The following is a 23,983-nucleotide window of genomic DNA, read 5'->3' on the forward strand; positions in this document are numbered from 1 at the left end:
TTTTCATAAACTCGTTCTCTAGTTTTCCATTAGGATGTGACATCTTTTTCCATGTCAGGACTGATACAGGGGCCTACATACAGTTTTCTCCATTATCTAACAGGCTATGGTAGTAGAAACAAAGGCATCAGGGAGATTTATGACTCACCCCACCCCACACCCCATAATCTCCCCTTCTATTATACTGATAATTCATGTTATTTCAAAACGCTGGAGAGAATTCTAGAAATAAAATTTCAATACCCTCTTCCTTTCCACGTGGTTACTATTGCCTCCCCCTGCCTCTCCAACACACACACACACACACACACTCTATATGAAAATCTGGATCTGTACCCAGGTTCAGCAGTATTAGGAATGTCTATACATAGGCAATATTACCTAGCTCCACTCAGTATTCTTAGACCAGTGAAGTCAGGTTTAAATTGTAACCAAAAGCAATATTAGAGGAGAATAGAAATTGCATACTATGCCAGCTGAAATAAATTGTTCAGACATTGAATATTGAATGTGACTTTAACCCATTGTTCCATATCTGGCACCTAAGACCCAAAATTGAGACCAAAAAGGCACCACTGACAGGCGGAGAGCTCGGGATGTGCAATGTCACATTTTAGAGGGAAATGCAAATTAGGTTGGTTACACAGTAGCCTGATCTAAACCACAGCCCCTCTAAGTCTCTGTCTAGCTAAATAGAAGACCAGACAGGAAGAGAAAAAAGGCTAAAGAGGTAAATGTTGAAATCAGCAGTTGTTCATTTTTCCTCACCATGTTGGAAGGAACACAGGCATGAAGAGGCTACTTATGTCTCTCCCAAGCCAAGTGAAGTGAACGCTACATGAATCACTTGGAGACATGAAAGTCTATTCAAGATGAGGAGAATGCCATGTCATGTGTCCACTGTCTAGATTTCACATTTATCAGTTCTATTAGCCAGCTACTCTTCCCATTTTAGAAACATCAGTAAGAATAGCAACAGCATTGGATTAAAACAAAGCAAGAATGTTTGATCTGCATGTTCATTGAGAGACTAGGAACTATGAACAAATGAAACCCTTGACGACCAACTTTCAAGAAAACTTGTATATACAGGGAAAATGCCACTGGGCATTTCTGCATCATTGTCTCAGAATGCTTTGCAGCCCAGGGATCTACCAATCTAATCTCATTGCACAAGTAGCCATCACAATCCTTATGAATTAAAGTGTGTCCCTGGAATACTTCCGCTTTTATGATATGTTTTAAATAATATTCTGAGGGCAAAGAATGTTGGAAGTGCATGGACTGCTGAAAGAATAAATATGTCTTGGAAGAAGTAAAGCAAAGCAGCAATGCTCATGAGAAGCAAGGATGGTGAGACTTTATCATGTAATCAACATGACTGTCAGATTACTTCAGACATATTGTCAAGAGGGACTACTCCCTGGAAAAAGGATTCCATGCTTGGGAAACTAAAAGGGCAAAAAAGGGAGGAAGACTCTTGAGAAGATGGATTGGGACATTGGCTGCAGCAATGGTTTCAGTCATAGGAACAATTGTGATGACGGTGCAGGACCAGATGATGTTTCATTCTGTTGACATAGGAGCACCATGGGTCAGAAATGACTCAGTAGCACCTAAGAACAACACATAAGAACATTCATTACGTAGTTGCTAGTAAAACGAGCTTTCAGAAAGCAGTAAGAGTAGTTGAAATATTTATGGAAGTGCAAATATGAGGGAGTCCCGGGATGATATAAACAATGTATTTGAGAGAAAACTGGAAGACTGAAAATGGGAGTATGCCCAGGGGCATCTCAGAATAGTCACTGCCATCTATTTCAGAAGAATCGCCTTTCTTTTGAAAACCCTATGGAGCAGTTCTATTCTGACACACAGGATACTCTGAGTCATCAACTAGATGACAGCGGTGATGATTTTCCACTTCCCAGGACCCTAAAGATACAACCAAGAACAATGCCAGTCCCCATCAAAATACATCATTTGTAATACTCACAGCATGAACAAGACACCCTTAATTCCCATGATTTACGTTCTGAGGGGATATAGTTTTATTTTAAAGAACAAAGAAGGGGATGGAGGCAGAGTGCTCAAAAAGAATGAATTGGCCAAGTGGAAAGGGATTCTGGGTCAAATGCATATGATAAAGAGACCAGTCGAAGTACTAAATACATATGTGTGTGTGTGTGCGTGCGTGCGTGTGAACCCACCAGCTGATCAGCCAGAGAAAGGCGAGGCTTCCTCCTCCCACAGGATTTGTAGCCTTAGAAACGCTGAAGGACAGTTCCACTCTGTCCTATAGGTCCTTAGGGGTGTAAACAGTCTGTGAGGTACTCAGTCTTCTTATTCAATACAATCTGTAACGAACTATCGACACTATGAATTTTCGATCATTTCTCCCCCTCTTTGTCATTCTGTTCACTTCTGGATTGAACAAGACCGGTGTTATTCCCCTCAACACTCTATGGCTCGAGAAAACAGGACTGTGCATAGCATAGTTTCATAGGAAGTTGCATTTAGTAGCATGCTACTTTCGCATAATGACGCTTTTCCTCAGAGAACAGGCTCTGAAACCCACCCAAATTTACTCAGAGGAAACTCATTTTGACTGTAATGGCTACATGTGTAATGAGATTAGGCTGACAGAATCCCGGACTCATTTTTTTAAGCAGACTGAAATATATCGTGTTCAAGAGTCTTTTTTCAACCTGAGAGTAAAACAGGGATAATAACTTGTGAGCTACCTGTGGTTTACAAGTGTACAAAGCCTCCAGTTTCATTTTTTCCACACAAAGTCTGCTTTTATTGCAAATAGCATGTGCTAACCTGGGAGTATCAATTCTAATGTCTAAATCTCCAGGTGGAGGCATTTCTTTGCCTTGGAGTTTAATAAGCAGGCCAGACAACCACACAGAAAAGAATGCTATTGTGCCTGATGCTAACCTGAGCCCTCATCTGTCAATTTCCTGGTGCTCGTATGTGTTTTGTTAGCTCATCAATTGTGAGGTTTCTGTGTATTTTATGCTTCAGCATATCCTCATATGTCAGAACAATGGTGTGGGGGTGGCATTTGTATGTAGGACAGGAAAGATTTGTCACAAACAAGTCCCTAGACTTCCAAAAAATGGCCCAGAGAGCAATCTTCTTAAATAATAAACTCCGGGGGTACTCTGTCATTTGAGGATGAAATGTGAAGGCATATAAATTCTTAAAGTGCTGTCTGGGCCTATTAATATGTATTACACACATACTCAACTCATTGCCATCAAGTCAACTCTGACTCTCTGCGATCCTATAGGACAGAGTAGAACTGGCCCTCTGGGTTTAGGGACTGTAAATATCGACAGGAGTAGGCAGCCCCATCTCTCTCCCTTGGAGCAGTGAACTGCCGACCCTGCAGTTAGCAGCCCAACTCCTTACCCACTACACCACATATGAGTAGGCACCCAAAAAACCTGGAATGATTCTTTTTTTGAAAAGCTATGTATTAAAAAATTTTTTTCCATAACAACTTTATCACCTTCAAAGTACTCTCCAATGCAGTTAATATGTCTGTCAAATCTGGGATTTCATTCGTGGAAGCATCTTTCAAACTCATCTCTTTGGATGGCTGACAGCACCTCCCTGTTTTCTTCACCTCTTCTACATCACCAAATATCTGTTCTTTCATGTTTTTCATGTCCCTCTTCATTCACAGAAACAAAAAGAAGACCCACAGATCAAGGTCAGGTGAGTAAATGGCAGGGGACAAGAGAATCATGCTGGTTTAGTCAAAAACAGGTGTACTGAGATGGTTGCATGAGCAGGTGCATTGTCGCGTTGTCATGGTGGCAAAATCACTCCCCCTTTTGCCACAAGCCAGGCCTTTTGTGGTGCAGACTGTTATGCAATCTTTTCAGAAGCTCTAAATAGGAAGCTTGATTAACAGTCTGACCTGGTGAAACAGATGAACTATCACCCTCGTATTAAAAAAAACAAAAGAGCATTCATTGTCTTGAGCTTTGATTTCACTTGATGAGCTTGTTATGGGTGGGGAGATGATGGTGTCTTCCACTGGCTTGATTGATGTTTGCTTTCAGGGTTGTAAGAATAGCACCATGTCTTGTCACCAGTCATGACCTTGGGAAAAAAGGTTTGGGTCACTTCGAAGCTGTTCTTTCGAAGCATGGCGTGTTTATACTCGAGGTTTGTTTGATTTTTTCCTGATCAGTCAGAAACTGAGACACAAATTTCAAAGGGACCTTCTCATTCCTAAATCTTTCATTAAAATTTGCTGAACTGAGTTCCAGGATGACACAGATAACTTCCCCATTTTTCACTGATTCGTCATCAGTATTTTAGCACAAGAGCATGAATTTTGTCGACATTTTCATCTGTTCAGGAAGTTGATGGATGTCCAGAATGAGGTTTGTCATCAATTGATATTTCACCTTTTTTGAAATGAGAAAAACTCACATGCTTGAGTTTTGCCCAAAGTGCTGTCCTTGTAAGCTGTGTTCAACATCACAACAGTTTCTGCAGCATTTTTCGAGAGCAGGAAATAAAATTTCACAGCTGCATGCTATTCTCTTAAATCAGCCATCACAGAAAACGAAGCTTGAGCGAAACTGCTTTTACAAAACAATTCACTGTGACCAGAGAGAACCTTCCCAGGTGACTCCACTGACTGCACTAAGTCAGAGCGAGTTGTGAATTGCTCACCTAGTAGGAAAAATGCATGCCATGAAACCTCTGCCCAACACAATTCCAGTTCGGGGAGGGTACACCATCGTAAACACATAGATTGTTCAAATGCAAAGTTCTTTCAACTCTTCTGGAACATATGTAATCGGCAAATGCTAGAAAACAAGTACAACGGGAATCCTAGACTGCCTTGCATCGCTACTTTCAAGTTTCCTGTCTAAACTCTGGAGGACAACTTAGAGGAGGAGCATAGTTAGAACAAGCGCATGAGAGTTCTGAGATTTGTTTTTGTTGTTAATTACCATTGAGTCAATTCCACCTTGGGAGACTCCATGTGTTACAGTGTACAACTTCTTTATAGGGTTTCCTTAGCTGTAATCTTAACAAAAGCCTATTGCTATGGAGTAGGTGGGTTTGAAGTGTCATCTATTAGGGTAGCAGACAGCTATAGCAAGCACACACACACACACACACATACACACAACCGTACTCACTGCCATCTACTCAATTCCAACTCATAGTCACCCTCTAGGGAAGGGTAGAAATATCCCTGTGAGTTTCTGAGACTGTAAGCTTTTATGGGAGTAGAAAGCCTCGTCTCTCTCCTGAGGAGTGGCTGGTGATTTTGAAATGCTGATCTTGTGGTTAGCCACCCAGTGTGTAACCACTGCACCACTCGGCCTCCTACTTGACTCTCATTTCTGTCCTCCCTCCCTGCCCCACTTTCTAATACATTTGTCTGAACCTAAGTAGTAATCATCATTTGCAGCAGCATTATTATTTGCAAGAATAATTATCCACAATTAAACCATACACCTAAGTGGGTGATTGGTATGTGTTATCTCCTTAGATTCTTACAAAGCTTTGCACGTGTTTAACCACATATTAAATTTATAATGATATTTTTAACTACCCCAAAGATCATAAGATACATTCCATGTGCCCCTATTACAGTTGAAGCCACCATAATGCACATTGGAGAGGCGCAGGTGGTTTGTTAAGGATTCTGCAATTACTCAGGAGACACTTGTCATGAAGTTGGTGGAACGCCAGGGTGAAAGAGAGGCTGCACGGACATGACCAACGTTAGCCATGCAAATAAGGGAACCAAACTTCCTCAGAGAGTTAAAGTAGTTTTCAAAATGATCTGAACTACAGTCAGAAAGCAGCCCGTGAGTGGTGAGACTCTGGCTTAACATGTATTCCACATCGTCGCAGTGGACCTCGGAGATCACATAGTGCTTCCTCCTCTTTATCTCACGGTTTGGTGATTTTTATAGCATGTTTTCCCTTTTTCCATGACACGTTTATGAGCTCCTGCCACTTTAAAGTGCTGCCCTAACTCCAGAGGCAAATGTAGAATTGAAAGGCTTGTTTGATTTTACCGATACTTTAGATAAATAAGTGTCCAAAGATTTGGAGGTTTTGCTTGGAAACAGGTCAGATGTTTGGGAAAACATCTTGAGAACTGTCATCTCTTTGGACTCTACAATTCTATGGGAAAATCAGAGTAAAGGGTCTGATTCTAGTCAAGGTTTTTCAGAGCCTTACTTTTAACAATGGCTAGGAATACCACAGAATAATAACAATATAAATCTTTTCAATATTCTTAAGCTTCACAGGAAAAATGTTAGTGAGGGAGAAACACACACACACCGTTTTAAAAGCTACGGACCTCATACACTTTTAGATAATCCTAAGGAAAATACATGACTTGTTGGAGAAAATACATTTTTATGATAATGGTTTTAAACTTGTCTCATTGTTACTAAACTTACAAGGCTCTGATACCAATTATTACTCCTCTAGAATAATCTTCCCAAATGAATGAGCAGGCCTTACCAGTATTTTAACTGAATGAATGTCTTCTCCACAAGTAATAATCAATCCATCAGCCAGAATGATACATTTTCCTAATAAGCTTGCTCCTTTTTACATATTCCTGTTGTTTTGAAAATCATTCTTCAAGCTGTCATTTTTCAAACCGATGCTTGGTGAACATCCACTTTGTGCCAGGCATCCCCCTGGACTCTAAGTGGAATCCAGAGGAGAATGCGGCCTGAACCATTACAAAGGGTCTTCAAAAAGTTCATGGGAAAATGGGATTGCAAGACAATGAAAAGTTCCCACGACATTTTGCAGGATCCTCCTATTGAGAAGAAAAAGTGGTCTGTAGGCATCACTGGGTGATGTAGCTGATTAAGTGCTTCACTACCCACAGGAATGTTGGCAATTCAAAGCCTCCCAGAAGCACCTCACAAAGAAACATCTTGCAGTGTGCTTCTGAAAGATCGTCTTCTTGAGGGTTTTGTGGAGTGTAGGTCTACTAGGTGGACTTGAGGACTTGGAATTGAGGGTAACTCAGTTTGTTGGCATTGGTGGTTCCATGATAGAATTCTCACACTCCATGCCACAGACCCAGTTCAATTTCCAGTCACTTTACCTGATATGCACTCACCACCTATTGTTGTTGAACAGGTGTCCGCAGAGTTTATAGACTAAGACTACGAAGAAAACCCTGGCAATCTGCTTTCATAAATTAGTCAAAGAGAACCAAAGATCAACCAATCATAAAACATAGTTTGGGACTGGTAACGGTTTATTTTGTTGTTCATGGGTTCACCATGAGTTATGGGACAACTCGGTGTCAGCTGGCAACGACAATAGAGAAGATAAGGCACGTGCCTATATACTATAATACAATAAAAAACGAAAAGTTAAGTACCATATGAGGAGTATAGTTAAAGTTTTGAGGGGAAAATCAGAACAGGTGAGTTGACCTTTTCCCAAAAGAAAGAGAAAAGCTCTTTGGACAAAGTGGGAATTAAATCCGGATTTGCCACGTTGAGAACATTTGCAGCATGGAAAAGTGTTGCAAAGCAAGCGATAAAGATGCATGATTGTACAGAGGACAAACACAGGGAGCTCGTACAATAACTGAGGGTCGAACATGCCATAGATAATAAAGGAGGATTGGATGGGGCAGAGGGCTGCCAGACTCACCAAGGACTCACAGCCCCTCACAAGAATGCTGGGAATCCACACTTTATTCCCTGGCACATTGCCATTTTACATGCTTCAGAAAGGCTTCAGAGGTGTATAACATGAATATCATAGCAAGATATAAGGGGGACATAAGGGGGACAATTGGGAAGCAGTCTTTTTTCAAATACTTGAGAAAGAGCAGCAACACTTCACATCTGCTAGGCAAAGTGAAATAAGATGGGCTAACGCATGTAAGAGTAAGGGACTGTTTTTTTTTCCTTTTTCTCTTTAAAATCATCTTATTGAGGGTTCTTGCAGCTCTTATAACATTCCATGCATCAATTTTACCAAGCATATTTGTACATATGTTGCAATGATCATTTCCAAAACATTTTCTATTTGAGCCCTTGGTATAAGCTCCTCTTTTTCTCCTCCCTCCCCACTCTCCCACTCTTGTGAATCTGTGATCAATTTTATACTGTTATTATTATTATTTCATATCTTAAACTGTCCATTCTCTCCCTTCACCCACAGGGACTGTTCTTTTTTCAAAATATACTATGGAAAATTGTAGTTGTTTGAGGAGGAAGTTAACAAAGGTCGATTTTGCCTTAAAGATATCTTACATGTTTTAAAACAGGGTGACTGGAAGGACCACAGTGGTCTTTATAGAAAAATCTGAACAACATAAACATATTTTGGGGGAAAAATCGTGAGAATTATTCTGATCAGTCCACTTTATCACTTGGTACAATGACCAGCAGACCACCGCTCCTTTTTCCATGAGCACAGAGTTTGTTAGAGCACAGTTTCATCCAGCTTAAGACCCCACCTGTCAGCTGTCCTCACAGGTCGAGGCAGGTACAGTCAGGGTAATGAGATGGACGCTGGACTGGTGTGAACCACTGCTGGGGCAGTAAAGCATGGAGAAGGATGCTCTTCCATTTCCCCTCTTGTTCCTTTATCTTTTCTTTCCACATGCTAACCCAGGCCAAGTAAGCCTTAGGGGAATATCATAGCAATTTGGAAGGGTCAGGGGTCTACAAATGCCTTTCTGGCACATACATGCCTGTTGCTTCTGGTTCATAGTAACTCGAGATAATATGTTCATGGCTGTAAATCTTTACAGGAGAAGATAAGTTCATCTGTCTCCTGAGGATCAATTGGTGGTTTTGAACCCCTGACCTTGTGGTTAACAGTCCAATGCTTACCTGATCACACCACCATGGCTGCTGTTAGAATAGTCAAAGAGAAATATCCAGGAAACAAATGAAAATGCATGCCTGAGAGTCTAGAGAAGAGCTCAAAGCTAAAGAAAAAATGCTTGGTAGTTACCTGCTTGAAATAGTTGAAATTGTTTGCAATAACCAGTAGAAACAATCAAGAAGATGAGAATTCAAGGAGCCAGACTTATCTTTGCAGTCTATATTCATGTAAGAGGAGGCAGGTGGGAGACATAGAGAAGGCATTTTCCAGAGAAGCAGGAGAAGAATCAGAAAAGATGAGGATGAGTCATAGAAGCCAATGGACGTGAGTTTTGGAGAAGTGTCAGCTGGTCTGGGAGGAACAAAATCAGCCAGCAAAGGGTTGTTGTTTGACTCGGGGCTCCATCACTAGGGTCAGGGGATGTGGAAATCATCTTTGCAGAAGTCTGGCAATGACCTGGATGAGAAACATGGAATGATAGTTGGAGGGAATGGCAGGATCAAGAGAAAGTTGGGGTTGGACCGGAGAAGCAGCAGTGTATTGGCAGGCTGCATGGAAGGGACTTGTGGAGGAGGCAGTATGAACTGTGTGAGAAGAGGTGGGTGGAGGGAAGAGCAGTTAATTGATACAGCAGGGTTTCGGGATATGATCCTGAGATTAAGGAGAAAAGTTAGGATAGGAAGGGAGGAACTTGGTGGAAGGGGGGGGGCAGGACTTGGATGAAGCTTCAGGGAAATATTGAGGAAAGGAAAGTCAGGAAGTAGGCAGGAAGCTGAGGGAGTTTGGTCTCTGACATTCCTCTTTTTATCAGCCCACAAGAACAAGGCTCACCGTGGTATCCCCACAGGGCTGGATAACGCTCTTGGCAATCTGACATCTAGCTTATGTCTCTGGCACAGCGTTCCCTGAGTGCTGTCTCAAGACAGCCGGATAATGATGCTGATTTGTATGTGCTGCAACTCCATCAGGACAAAAGAAATAAAGTGGGTTTTACCAAACCTGTTCCTTACATTTTCCTCCTACATTAGTATAAAGTGTTTACATTTAAAATGCCTCGTTGACTTCACTGGCTGAACATTAAGTAGTAATAAGAGGTCATGTTTTTAACTCGATTTTCTTTGACTGTACAATATAATTTAGTCGACAGTCTACAGTGTTTCACCTCATTTTAATGTGACAAGTTCTCAGACATTTATCTGTGCATTATCATCATCTTCTTCAGACAAGTCTTACCTTTCTTAGTGAGGTTATTTGTAGAGAGAATTAAACACATGCAGAGGAATGTACACAAAAAAATTTTGACCTGAAAACTTTAATAAAATAACATAATCGAAGATGACCTAGCAAGTACTGAAGTAGAAATGTGAAAGATAAAAATATTATACTGTATTTCCAAATCTTCCAAAGTTTGTGCACATGGAGAGGGAGTCTTTTAATTTTAACATCATTTTATCAAAAGACAAATATAGAAGATTACATTCAGTGGTTAAAATACAAACTGTACCTTATAGACCTCTGACATTGGATTTAGGTCAGCTCACATAAAACGTCAATTAGGCCAAAGGCTTTTGAAACCAGAAAGTTGATTATAAAGAGATAACACAGGTCAGAACTCAAAACTATACAGTAAAAGAAAAAAGATGCAAATGTTTTTATGGGAAGACTTTGCAATCAAAATACCTCTGATTCAAGTATTCTGATTTAAAATCCTACTCAGGATCCTAAGTGGCACAGTGACTTATGCTGGGCTGCTATCTGTAAGGTCTGCAGTTCAAATCACCAGCCTCTCCCCAGGAGAAAAATGAGGCTTTCCGCTCCTATAAAGTTTTATAGCCTTGAGAACACACAGCAGCAATTTTACTCTTTCCCATGCGGTCACTCTGAGTCAGAAACCACTCGTGGAGTGAGATATGATGCAAGTTGTGTGACAAGATATTTACAGTTCTCTGTGCTTTACTGTCCTCTTCCGTCTAGTGACAGAGACATTGATTTTAAAATGCTTTCTAGGTATTGTACAAATTCTATCTCACCAATGATTTGCTGACGGTTTCCCTCGACAAACACAGTCTGAGGAAGTGCTAAGCACCAGACCCTTGGCTGGGCACCTTCATCGTTGAAAGCTTGACAGAAGCAAGCCAGGAATACAGTAAAATATTCAAATTATAAAGGCTACTCGTTATGGAAGAGATGAGACCAATTAAGCATATGCTAGAGTCTGGTAGAAGAGTATAATGAGAGACAGAGGATGATACATATCTATAAGTGTAAACTACGTATTTGTTGATCACAGTAAAAATAAGGGCTTTGTCCACGAAACAGTGAGGAACAAAGGACGGGAGGAAAGTGATCATCGCCATAAAGAGACCCGATGAGGTGGGTAAGGGTGACTGCGGCCAGGGCACAGAGCACTGTCACACAGATTCCTTGATGATAACATCTGGTCATTGTAAATACATAGATACGTAAGATTTAGAAACAAAGGAACATCGTTTAGTAAATTCTTATATTTTCTGAGAGCAAGCGTGTCCTAGATTTTCTGGGGCAGTTCTATAACACCTTGTCCCGTTAATCCCTGAAGCATGGCTTGTGCTTGTCCAGCTTGTTCAATGACATCACGTGGAGTCCGCAAACACCCAAGACAAGGCGAAACTTTGTAACCAATAGGGTCCTTGCAGGCAGAGTATGCGCCTTGTTCCAGAAGGAAGTGTAGAAATGTAGGAACCAAACAATGATGGGAAGCTGGACGGTGAGTTACTAGAAGGCTAAACGCAAGGGACAAGAGAGTAATGACCAGAAGGAGCGAAAAAGGAATCTCTGAGCGGAATTGGAGCCCAGAATCCCAGAGTGTCGGCAATTTTCAGCTGTAGAACATGGCAGTGCAGTGGTCTGAGATTATGTCAACAAGGTAAGAGGAAGGGCTCAGCAGATTGTTGCACAGCCTGGTGACATCTCATTGGGGTCACGAGCCTTTTTGTATGGATGAAAACAAGACTGAGCAGCGTTGAATCCTCGTTGGTCCTACAACCTTCTGCAGGCGCTGAACCTTGCGTGTGGTTCCTCATTCTCCTGTTGTGTCGTCTGCCCATCCCACCAGCTGACTACCGAACTGGATTCATTCGACCAATTTAAGGCCTCCGCATCCACCAGTTTGGGGCCCCTCCTGCCTCTGTCTTGTTCTGCTGCTTCCTCTCCATCAGCTTCTACAGGTCAGGAGAAGCCTGACTTACACTGGGCTGGATTTATCTGTTTCTACAACTGTGTGAGTCATTTCTTACTTTAGACCTACTATTAAATACAACACAGTCAAGTATCCTTGGCTATGATTCTCTAGAGAACCTGCCCAACACAGGTCCAATCGTTGGTAAAGAATTGATAGTAAAAAGGTACTAACCCTAATATAGGGAGGCGATGAGTCAGAATTGACTCGAAGGCAGTGAGTTGAATTTGAGAAACATGATAAGGAGAATCATTTATTTTTCCTTATAAATCGAAGTTGAGTCAATTAATTGAGTGGAGGGAAAGGAGGGGAGTTCTCTCCTAGTTCTACTCTGCATCTCCCAGGCTGATGGCCTACAGTGTGTACAGAGAGAGAGAGTGCTTAATGGGGGAGTGAATGGATGGCAGTAGAATTCAGTACAGGAGATCATAGACATCAGCAAATTAGAGCTCCCAGTCAAACGGCCTGCTCGTCTCCTCCCCTTCCTCTTTATTGTGAATAATATTGTTAAAAGGAGATGCAAGCTTTTGCAAAAGTCTCTCCTTTCTCAGTTCTTGTTCCATTTTTCAGAAAGCATTCAGGCAAGTAATAATACTCAGACTGGAGTCAGAAAAAACATTTGAACTGAATGAGTGGGTTTCCCAAGAAAGATGCTTTGATGTGGAGCACCAGAGGACCCCCAGAGAGAATGAGGAGGGAGGATTTTTGTTCTGTTCTGGCTGACTTTCCACTATGGTCTGGCTTTCTGTGGTGCATGCCCCCTTTCCAGGTATGACTATCCTTGTACCTTAGAATACTTGTTGCACCACTGTCACCAGGGCCAGAGGCTGAGATTTAATCCAGCCATTGTGGGGGCAGTAAGCCTCCAGTCTCTCCCCCCCACAGCATCTTTCACTATCTTTGTCTCTTTCATGGATAAGAACATGTGGCCCCTCTGCCTTTCACCTTCCTTTGTGCCAGGGAGGCATGGGGCAAGAGGGCCTTCACCTCCCTTTTGGTTTGGGATTCTTATTACTATCACCTTCTTCCTCATCCTTCTGTCTAGCTGCACTGCTGTATTGGAAGATGGCCATACTCATTCATTTACATATTATATTTGGTGGCAGAATTGAGTAGTTGAGGTAGAAACCACATGACTTCAAATGTTAAATGTTTAACCCTTTACAGAAAAAGCTGACCCTCCCTTATAGGGGAAGAAGAAAAGTTTTAGAAAAGAGGATGCTAATAAATTCAAGGGCTCTACGGAATAAACTCAAAGAACCATTTTAGAGCATCCTATGTTACTTTGACTTATCAGTGAGAAATAAGAATTGTAAAATCAGAACTGGAGTAATATATCCCCAGACTGGTTAATATTTCTCAATTCAGTATAGGGAGAGAAAGAGCAAACCATGCTGCAGTCTCCAAAAACAAACTGATCGCTTCAGGTCTTTCTGGCACCATTGGATTTATTCTACATTCTTCTTCCATAAAAGGCAACCATTGTGAAACCCCATCCTTGCTTTCAAAAGCAGACATTCCGCCGTTGTTTGCCTTGCCAGCCCGAGAACTTGGCTTCTGCCACGCCGTGAAAGAGTTACTCACTTCTGAGTTTGGGAGCACATTAAGATTTCCTATCAGCCATGTTGAGTTTAAAGCAGTGCTTCTGAGACTTGGTTGCTGAAGTCTCCCCAGTAGCAGCAGACTACGTGCATATCCTGGGTGGGTGGCATGGCCTGGACTGATGTCCAGTAAGCTCAGACTTTCTTTGAAATCATCCTTAAACACTGCTTAAGTTATGGGTTTTGCCCTGTAATAACTTTGTTCATATGTAGAACACTATTTCTAGGAAAATTTATGTCCAGAAAGGACTCAGTATGTAAAACCTATGGTTGTATGCACATGTCAGTGTTACTCAGTAAACTCAGAAGAACCCCAACACTACTGCATTAGAAATGTTTTCCCATTCAAAACTAGAAAAATGAGCATTAATCATTATTCAAGAAACATAAGAGTAGACTAGAATCAGACCCAAGTGAAAGTAGACAAAGATACCCAAGCACAGATAGACAAAACTATAATTCATATAACTTATCAAGAAGCTCTGTAATTACTTTCAAGACCTTGGTTGAAAATTCATGACCACATGTTGTAAAAGCAACTTTAGTTCATGAAGGCCCTTGTGTGTCTGAGTAAAACTATGTGCCGTAGGGTTTTCAAGGACTTATCTTTCAGAATGCTGTCACTAGGCATTTCTTCTGATTCATCTCTGGGTGGACTTGAACCTCCAACCTTTCTGTGAGTAGTCAGTCAAGTGCTTTTGCTTTTTGCACAACTCAGGGACTCTTTAAAATTCAAAGCAACCCGTAGACCATCCCACCTAATCTGCTGTGTCTTTGACTAAGGACTTATGACCCCCACCCTCCTTAAAGGAGAGGAGTCCATACGAGCTTGCCAAATCCATCTGCCACTGGATAGCCATGACCAAAATGAACATTTTAACATTAAAATGAACTCTGAACCAATTCTTATGGCAAGTCCCATCCATGATTTTTCAAGCTTCTAAGATTCTTCATCTTATATTTTCTATGGTGGTATAATCAGTTATGAAAATCCCCGGGGAGTTAAAGCATTCTAAAATAATTTGCATGAGTTAATGCGACCATAAAACCTTTCAATTTACAGCTTGGTTGTGTTGTCTGAAGAACGTTGCATTATATAGTCATCTGCTGTCTAGAAACAAACCAAAGGTGGAAAGCAACATCACTGTCAAACGCACATTCTTTTCCAGCAGAGAGAACGGAGAGCCCTTGGTGATGACTCCAGATGAGTTTTACAGGATGTATTTATGACTGTGATAAATTGACTAAAGTAGTTCAGTGTTTCTCCTTCCAGCTCAGACTTAAGATACTAACATGGGAGCCAGCAACCAATTATTCAAAACATGAACAGATTTCCAGGCACATTATCTCTGGCAATATTGACTTCAATTTTAAGAATTCACCAGTTGCCATCCTCCTCCTTTATTTCTATGAAGAACAAATTAGCCAGCAGAGTGCTACTGACTTATGTATCATCCATGGGCAAGCTTTAAATTGTGTCCATTGCTATTACAGATGAGAGGCTTTGCTAAAAACGATGGGGCTAGAACAGGGATTTCTGTCTCTCTAATTGGATTCAAATTCTTTGCTGTAATTTTACCCTCCTAAAAATCATGTTCTACAACAAAGAGCTAAGAAAGAGATGAGGAGTTTCCCGATTGAGACTGGAAAGAAATGATAACTTAATGCTCATGCCCAAAGGGCATCCTGGAGTTGAAGAAAAGTCGTTACTGGAGAATCCCACGGCAGTACGGCAGGCCGGACTCACGGTAAGGAAAGCACTCTGACCCAAGAAAAAGTGAAGGTTCATTCTATGATCCTGAGAGCACATGAATTTTTGCAAAGCATTAGAAAAGTACATGTATACATATGGAATTAAATGTTTGTTGGATTTTTAAAAAATGATTTAGTCTAATAAGTCATCCTACTCATCTACGAAAGTAAAGAATATGACTGATGTTTTGATATTTGGAGTAATATATTCAAACCTAAAAGTATAGCTACAAAATATATTTCTTGTTATGTACCATCAAGTGCCTTAAAGTTCCAACTGTTAGTGACCCAAGTATGAAAGAACAAAATATTACAAAGCCCTGTGCCATCCTCACAATTGCTATGTTTCTTTTTAAAATCATTTTATTGGGGGCTCATACAACTCTTACCATAATGCACCCATCCATCCATTGTGTCAAGCACATTTGTACATTTGTTGCCATCATCATTCTCAAAACATTTTATTTCTTCTTGAGCCCTTGGTATCAGCTCCTCATCTATCACCTCCCTCCCCAGCCCCTCTCCCAACGAACCCTTGATAATTTAAAAATTATTATTATATTGTCACTGTTGAAACCATGGTGTCAACCCATCTCATTGCAGGTTTTCCTCTGTTTTGCTGACCTTCACACTGCTAACCAGTTCCTTTACCAGGGACCGGTTTCTCCTGATAACAGTCCCAAAGTCCACGAGAAAACGTTCCTCCATCCTTTCAAACTTTATTTAAAAAAGAAATTACAATGTGATGCTCTTGTTTCTCTAGATATCTTCCATCTAATTCTATATCTTTCTGAAGGTGGTATTCCATCTGTCTATTTCCCAAATAATCCAGCGCTCTTGGATTGAAATCACACGAAAAGGGTAGTGTTGGTACCCTTGACAGACTCAGACCATGTTCCTTTCAAGGAGCATTGGTTTGGGGAGGAAAAGAAGGCTGGTGAAGATCGGGGCTGTTGAGTGGATGGGGTAAAGTTCCCCAAATGGGATTCATACAGGAAAGTCTTTGCTCCCCTCCAAGAATGAGCAACTGCATTGTCACAATGAGGGGGTGGGGGGTGTTGGTGGTGGTGGTTCTTCAGCACAACTTTCCGGCTTTTTCTTACCAATGCTGTGTTCTGTTTTCTTAAAGCTTCTTTCTAATAAGTTCCATGACTGGCCTACATCCTTTAAGAAATACCAAGATTACTCCTATAGAATTCCCAAAAGCCATTTGCCATAACCTACTAAGCTGACCGCTCTAAATCTAACTAGCCTAGGAGATCCAGCCAATATGTTGACTGGATCCCTTTTAATTTTTCTTAAATTAGCCTAACAAAACTGAGAAAACTTGTCCACAGACATCCACTGATGGTAGATATATATAGACATGTTTTGCTTGGAATAAAATTGTCTGTGTGTGGACTGGAACACCGGTATCACTACTTTTTTTATTTATCCCTGTGATAGGGAAGATGTTTCAGAGAAGTCCCAGAGCAAGCTGACCACCCTCGAAGCACAGCGATACATTCCTAGAGAAGTGGCGGCTCTATGGAAGGGGTACGAGGTTGGCATAGACCTGGACAGTATTTCTTTCTGTTCTAGGTACGGTTGCTATGAGTCAGAGGAAATTTGATGGCACCCAACAGCAACATAGCAATAGGTGCTCTGAGGAAGGAAAAGTCAAGAAAAGCAAGGAGAGAGTACAGCAGAGGGAAAGGGTTGCTTTTTCTATAAGGTAGTCGATGATGACTTTGATGTTGTGACATTCAAGCACACATGAAAACGATAAATATTTTCTCAAAACTAGTGGAAAATGGATTATCTAACTTTGTCTGATGCCTAAACCTTCAGGTTAGTTGCTGCTAATTAAATCTATTTTTCCAAAACATCTTTGATTCTCTTACCAGAGTTCATTTAGGCAAATGGGATCTGGTTATCTTTATAGGAAGCCCAAGATGGATCTGTTATCAGAGCACTGATGAGCATTCAGGAACCATCATATTGATCTATCATATTGATACCAGGTTGTGCTTTCGAATTGAACATAGAGCCAGCTTATTACAGTGTTACATAGATAATTGGAATAGCAGAAATAATATTTTGTCACAGTAAATTTTATTGACATTGTATGCAATAAGACTGTGCTCAGAGACTCCTTTGAACACAAACATAGCAATCTGCTAAAACTTAAGTAGAGTCATGCTTTCCTTCTATAATAAACAGGAAAAACATTAGTAATATGATCATCAGCTCTTTGACATTTCAGGAGAACTGTTGTCAATGGGAAACCACCAAATGAACTCTTCCATCAATTATTTTAGGGGAAAATAATAATTATGCCCCAAACAAAATGATTATTTTTGACAAGTTGGATAATATGAAACACTTCCATTTGATATGGTAATCTATTGGTTATTTGAGGGTGACTTTGGGGACCAGTTTTCCCCCCTGTGGGATCACCAGGATGAAGCCTCCAGACTCCTACCGCCTATTTCTTAGAGGAAGATATCTTAGATCAAGGCATTTATTTTGTGTTTTAAAATGCAGAAACATGGCACTTCAATAAAGTACTTCTTTAAGTACTGGCTGAATCCAAAGCTTATATTTAAGCAAGTCTTTGCGGCCAGTAGTGATGAGGTTAAATCATTAACCATCTTGAATGTTTATGTAAATAAGCAGGACTGGAATAGAACTCAGAAATTCCAGATTTAAAATATCAGATCTTGTGGTGAGTAACAATTTTGGTAGGTTTCCCCAGTAAATTATGCATACAATAAGTGCTCAATTTACATGCTGGTTGTGGTTCAAAGTTATATTTGCAAATTGAGACGAAGTCATAATGTATTTCCAAAAGCACAGTGTTAAAAAATGAAAATTAGGTTCTGAGAGTAGTTTACTTCATCCATATTGAGACGCAAATAATAATTATTAGGAATTTTTTAAGGTTGTAATATATGGTATTCAAGGTATAATATCAAATGATGAAATACTAAAGCAGTGTTCTCACCCTTCCTAATGCCATGAACCTTTTATACAGTTCATGTTGTGGTGACCCCCCAACCATAAAATTATTTTCGTTGCTACTTCATAACTGTAATTTTGCTACTGTTATGAATCGGGCAACCCCTATGAGAGGGTCTTCTTACCCCCAAAAGGGTCGCGGCCCACAGGTTGAGAACCGCTGTACTAAAGGGTTCTAGAGTCATATTGCCCAAACACAGAGCCCAGGCTGTTAGTTAAGCAGGAACAGGACAACCGTGGGTAAGGCCCATGGCTTATAAAGTATAAAAGGACCTTAGTAATAATGTGTGTTTAGAGACTGTAAATTTTAAATGACATGGGTACAGTACTTGGCACAGGTAATAAGTCGATGGTTATTTTAAGAAGCCAATAAGTTGGTAACACCGCATAGCACAGCAGAAGAAACCGTGCCTAGCCCTGTGCCATTTTCATAATCACCCCCATGTTGGAGCCGTAGTGTCGATTTTGTTGAGGGGCTAGCTCTTTTTCACTGACCTTCCACTCTTACCAAGCATGATGTTCTTTCCCACGGGCTGGTCTCTCATAACAGCGAGTACAAAGGAAGTGAGATGAAGTTTCTAGATCCTCCGTGCCAAAGAGGAGTCTGGCTGTACTTCTTCCAAGACAGGTGTATTGTTTCTTCTGATGTACTTCCAAGCAGGTGTATTCAGTATATGGAATATTTAATATTTCTTCTCAACATAATTAAGGTGCACCCATTTTTCTTTGGCTTCCCTTATTCATTACACAGCTTTCTCATACACATGGAAAATACTCTGATTTGAGTCGGGCACACCTTGGTCTCCTTGCTTTTTAACACTTCAAAGAGGTCTTATGTGGCAGATTTCCAATGACAAGACGTGGTTTGATTGTGGGTCCAAGTATAATGAAATCCTTGACAGAGACGAACAGACTTCAATTTCTTCACTGCTTACCATGAAATTGCTTATTGATCCCATTGTGTGAATGTTAGTGTCTTTATAGTGAGACGTAATGTAATCCCGACTGAAGAATTTAGTCTGTGATCTTCATCAGTGACTGCTTCAAACCTTCTTTGCTTTCATCCCATCAGGTGTGTCATCTGCATATCAGAGGTTACGGATGAATGCCCTCCCAATCGGGAAGCGGCATTCTTCTTCACATAGCTCTACTTCTTGGACTATTTTGATTTTATAAATGTGGTGAGAGGATGCAAAACTGACACATGCCTTCCCTGATTTAAAATCATGAAGGATCCCCTTGTTCTGTTTGAACGGTTGTCTGTTAGTCTATGTCCTTGTGCCAGACGAACATCATTAAATGTGTTCTGGAATTTTCATTCTTTGCAAAGCTACACATAATTTTCTATGATACACACAGTTGAATGTATTTACTTAGCTAGTGAAAACAGGTAAGCATCTCTCTGGCAGTCTCTGTTTATAGGAACTATCCACCTGACATCAGCAACGATATCTTCCACTCCGTCTCATCTCCTAGATCAGGCATGGCTTTCTGGCAGCACCCTGCTGATGTATTCCTGCAATCAATTTAAATTATTTTCAGCAAAAGTTTAGTTGTTTGCGTATTAATGATATTGTTCAATAATTTCCCCATTGTATGGGTGACCTTTCTTTGGAATATATGGGCAGAAATACAGATCTTTTTGAGTCGATCGGTCAGGTAGCTGTCCCCCAGATTTCCTGGCATAGACTAATGTGTGTTTCCAGTGCTTCATCCATTTGTTGAAACATTTCAATTGGTTTTCGGTCAATTCCTGGGGCCTTGTTTTTTGCTAATGCCTTTAATGCCACGTGAACTTCTTCCTTTAGTACTTTTTGTCCCTGATCATATGCTACCTCTTGACATTGTTGAATGCCAGCGACTTATTACTAAATTACTAAAATATACGAAACCTTGTGATCTCATTAGTAACTGAAACATTTCTCTTCCACTTCAATATCACATTCAGAAATTAAAATTGGGAGGACCCTTGTGTGGTTCTTTTGTGTACCAACCTCGAGGACTAATCACCAAGTTGTTGTTTATGTTGAACCTGCTTACAAGAAGAGAAGAAAACTGTGGAGTCCTTTCTCGTCCCCCTTTCCTGCTAAAGGTGTTATTGAATTACAGATGCAGCTGAGCAACTATTGAGAGGGTCTGTGTTAGACAGGGTTCTCTAGAGACACAAATCCAAATTGCTAATAATTATATATATATATATACACAGATAGATATATAACACAAGAAATGAATAGTTAAATTATATACATGTAGATATATATATAATACAATAAATGAACAGTTAAATTATAAAGCAGTACAAATGGCTCAGTGCAACTCACTCCCTTGAGAGAGTTGTGAGACACTGCCGGTCCTTCAAGTCTTGAGGGCCGCCAGGTAGTCTTCTGTAGAGAGGTTTAGACTATCCCGGCACAGGCAGCAAACAGCAAGGCAGGTCACCAACTGTCAGCCAGGTCACCAACAGTCAGTCCCCAGCTCAAGAGATGTAAATTCCAATTGTGTGGCGAAGCAGGTCTTAAAGGTCTCAAATTACAGTGACACAGTCCCCAGGTTAGGTGTCCCACAGGTAGTGTAGCTTGCAAATTGAGGCACAGAACAAGCAAGGCAGCCACACACTGGTCCTATGATCAAAGAGCGAGACACAAGAAAGGCAAGGCTCGCAGAGCCATTTGTCTCTCCGCCCTTCAATTAATCCCACATGTGTTTATTGGTCAGGCTGGCACAATAAACTATCTCAGGGTGTCTACCATTCAAGTCCTGTGGTCTGATCCCAAATATCTCTCCTGAAGCATGACATGATTGGCAGTCATTCCCAATTTGACTCCATCTACCACTTTGTCAACTGATGGGCGGGTGTTTTCATTTTCTTAGCTTCTGCAGATGATCTCTTGCCATTCCTACCTGCCAATGATCAGGATTTGAACATACAATTCCCTTTCATCTTACCTCAATACAGGGCAGAAGGAGAGACAAGGTATTGGTAGGAAGGAAGGAAAAAATCTAATAAAATTTTGTGAAGAAGTAGTTAAGTGGGTGAAGATAGGCTAACAGATGCAGGGAATGGCTTCCCATTCCAGAGTCTGGTTCCCTCTCCATTCTGGTCCTCATTCATGGGGCCCTCCAGGCATTGGAGCCTGTCTGTCCTGTGATCCGTCCCCTCACAGAATCCGCCATGACAGCAATAAGCAGGAAGAAAATGCCATGGCTTACAGGAGCATCTCATTTTCATGTTCTGTAAAAGGATCTACCCTTCTGTCAATATGACTTGAGTGGGTCTTTGAGAAGTCAGTTTGAGGGAAAATGAAAACATGATAAAGTTGGTAGATAAAATCTACATACTACTACATACATAGAAACACTCTTTGCAAGCTCCTTTCATTTTTCTAGGGAAAAAATGGAAGGCATGTTGTCTCCCCATTGCTTCAGATCCAAGAAAGCACACACATCCTTGAGAAAATGTGATTTAAAATGTCACAACAATTATCGAGAGAGAGAACCTATTATTCAAAGTCACAGAAATCACTGGAAGCTATTAATTTTTTATGGAGTATTAAACTAAAGAGGATGTCAGGCTTATCTCCACTCCAGTAAATTATAAGGATAAAAAAGAGTCAAATAAGTTTGAGAAATGAAAACCATAACCTAGTTAAGTTTGTTGTTGTTGCCTTTGTGCTTAAAAGCACATGGTTTCTAGCTCTGTGTTAGGATAGGATGGGAGAGGGACACAGAACATGGTGAGGAATCTCGGGAAGGGGAGCCCTCAACTGTGCTAGTTAAACTCTATCTGTTGTTCTCTACGGTGTGACTATAGAGCCAGCCTGGATTTTGTTTGTTTGTTTGCTTGCTTGTGAAAGTTTATAGCTGGATATCCTGTATGCCCAAACTCAAACCTATTACCCTGGAGTCCTTTTTGACTTTGATGACTCCATGTGTGCAGAGCAGAACTCCGTCATGGGATTTTCTGGGTTGTGACTTGTTAGAAATAGATTTCCAGTCCTTTTTTCTGGGCTGCCACTCTGAGTAGTTTGAACTGTCAAGTGCTTAATCATGTGTGCCACTGTGGGTTTAGGGTTGGGCTGCTAAATGCAAGGTCAGTGGTTCAAAAATGCCCACCACTTCATGGGAGGAAAATGCAGCTGTCCTCACAAAGATATACAGGTTTGGAAGCCCTCTCTAGGGTCACTGTGAGTCAGAATCGACTCAATGACAGTGGGTTTGATATGAGTTCTATCCGAAGGCCTTGCTTCCTGAAAGCAAAGAGGACTTGAAGCATTTGGTCATGAAGATAAAAGACTACAGCTTTCCATTTGAAAATAAAGAATAGAAATTCAGCACAATTAGACCTGAAAAAAGCAACATTTTGATAAATACAGAAAATACTGAAGTTGTCAAGAATTTAATTTTACTTAGGTCTACAATCAATGCCAATGGAAGAAGTAGTCAAGAAATCGAATGATGTATTGAATTTGGCAAATCTATTGCAAAAGATTGCTTTCAAGGATTCGAAAGTCTGAGTGTGAAAGAAAAATGGAGAAGAATATCGAAAGTCATATGGACTCCTACAAGGACAGACTGGTTGATGGTGGAAGAAATATGGCCAGAGTGCTCCTTAGTAGCAAGGGCGACAAGACTTTCTCTGAAATATTTTGGACACATTTCAAAAAGACTCACCCATGGAAATTGACTAAGCTAGAGGGGCAGCAAACAAACAGAGGAAGACCCGCAAGGAGATGGACTGGACCGTCGCTGCAACAGGGAGTGCAAGTAGGGGCTCAATTGTGAGGATGGCCCAAGACCAGGCTGTGTGTCCTTCTGCGGTGCAGAGGATGACTCTGTATCAGAACAGACTCCATGGCACCTAACAAGAACAACAACAGGAGCAGCCTGCCTATAGGGTCAGAATGGATAGAAATAAGAAACTAGTTGGCATCTGTAGTCCATAATACATCACACACTGTTCTGGGCCAACATGCAAGGGGAAGTCATGGCTCCAGGGCCTGCTGCTTTCAATGCTGCTGCTCTGGTTGCTCTTCTCTCATTGTCACAAACCAAGAAAAACAGAGACCCAGGAGGTCTTCCCATGAACTCAGAACAGAATGTCTCCTTCCTGCGAAGAAAGCGTAACCCCACTCTGAAAGGACCTGAGCTCAGTCCCTCGACAAGTTAATGATCATTCCAGCAGGAAGGGATACTTTCTGTGAATTCCTCTGGACAAAATCCTGTGAAGAAAATGTGCTTTTCTGAATGGTCTGTGAGGAACTGAAAAAAAAAAGAAGTTATTAAAAACAAGATTGAAGGGAAAGCAATAACAATAGGTAAAGACAGCATTTCTGTTCTTTCTTCTAATGAGGTCAGCTTAAACTCTTAAGTAAGAGAAGTCATCAATGGAAACATATTAGAATCATCTAAACATATATTTGATGATATGCAACTCCAGATTGACACTCTAATACACAGAGACTCATTGTCCTGGCTTAGGAACTTTACCCTCTGAAAGGCCTTGTTCCAGTCTTTATCTGACAAATCCATTGAAGCATAG

At 40.9% G+C, this 23,983-nt stretch overlaps 1 pseudogene; it reads left to right on the plus strand.

Annotated features, from left to right (window-relative positions):
• Positions 1 to 2,540: 2,540 nt before the first annotated feature.
• Positions 2,541 to 23,983, plus strand: LOC142449107 (regulator of G-protein signaling 20 pseudogene; annotated as a pseudogene).

Source organism: Tenrec ecaudatus, chromosome 5, assembly GCF_050624435.1.
Source record: "Tenrec ecaudatus isolate mTenEca1 chromosome 5, mTenEca1.hap1, whole genome shotgun sequence".
Classification (NCBI taxonomy): domain Eukaryota; kingdom Metazoa; phylum Chordata; class Mammalia; order Afrosoricida; family Tenrecidae; genus Tenrec; species Tenrec ecaudatus.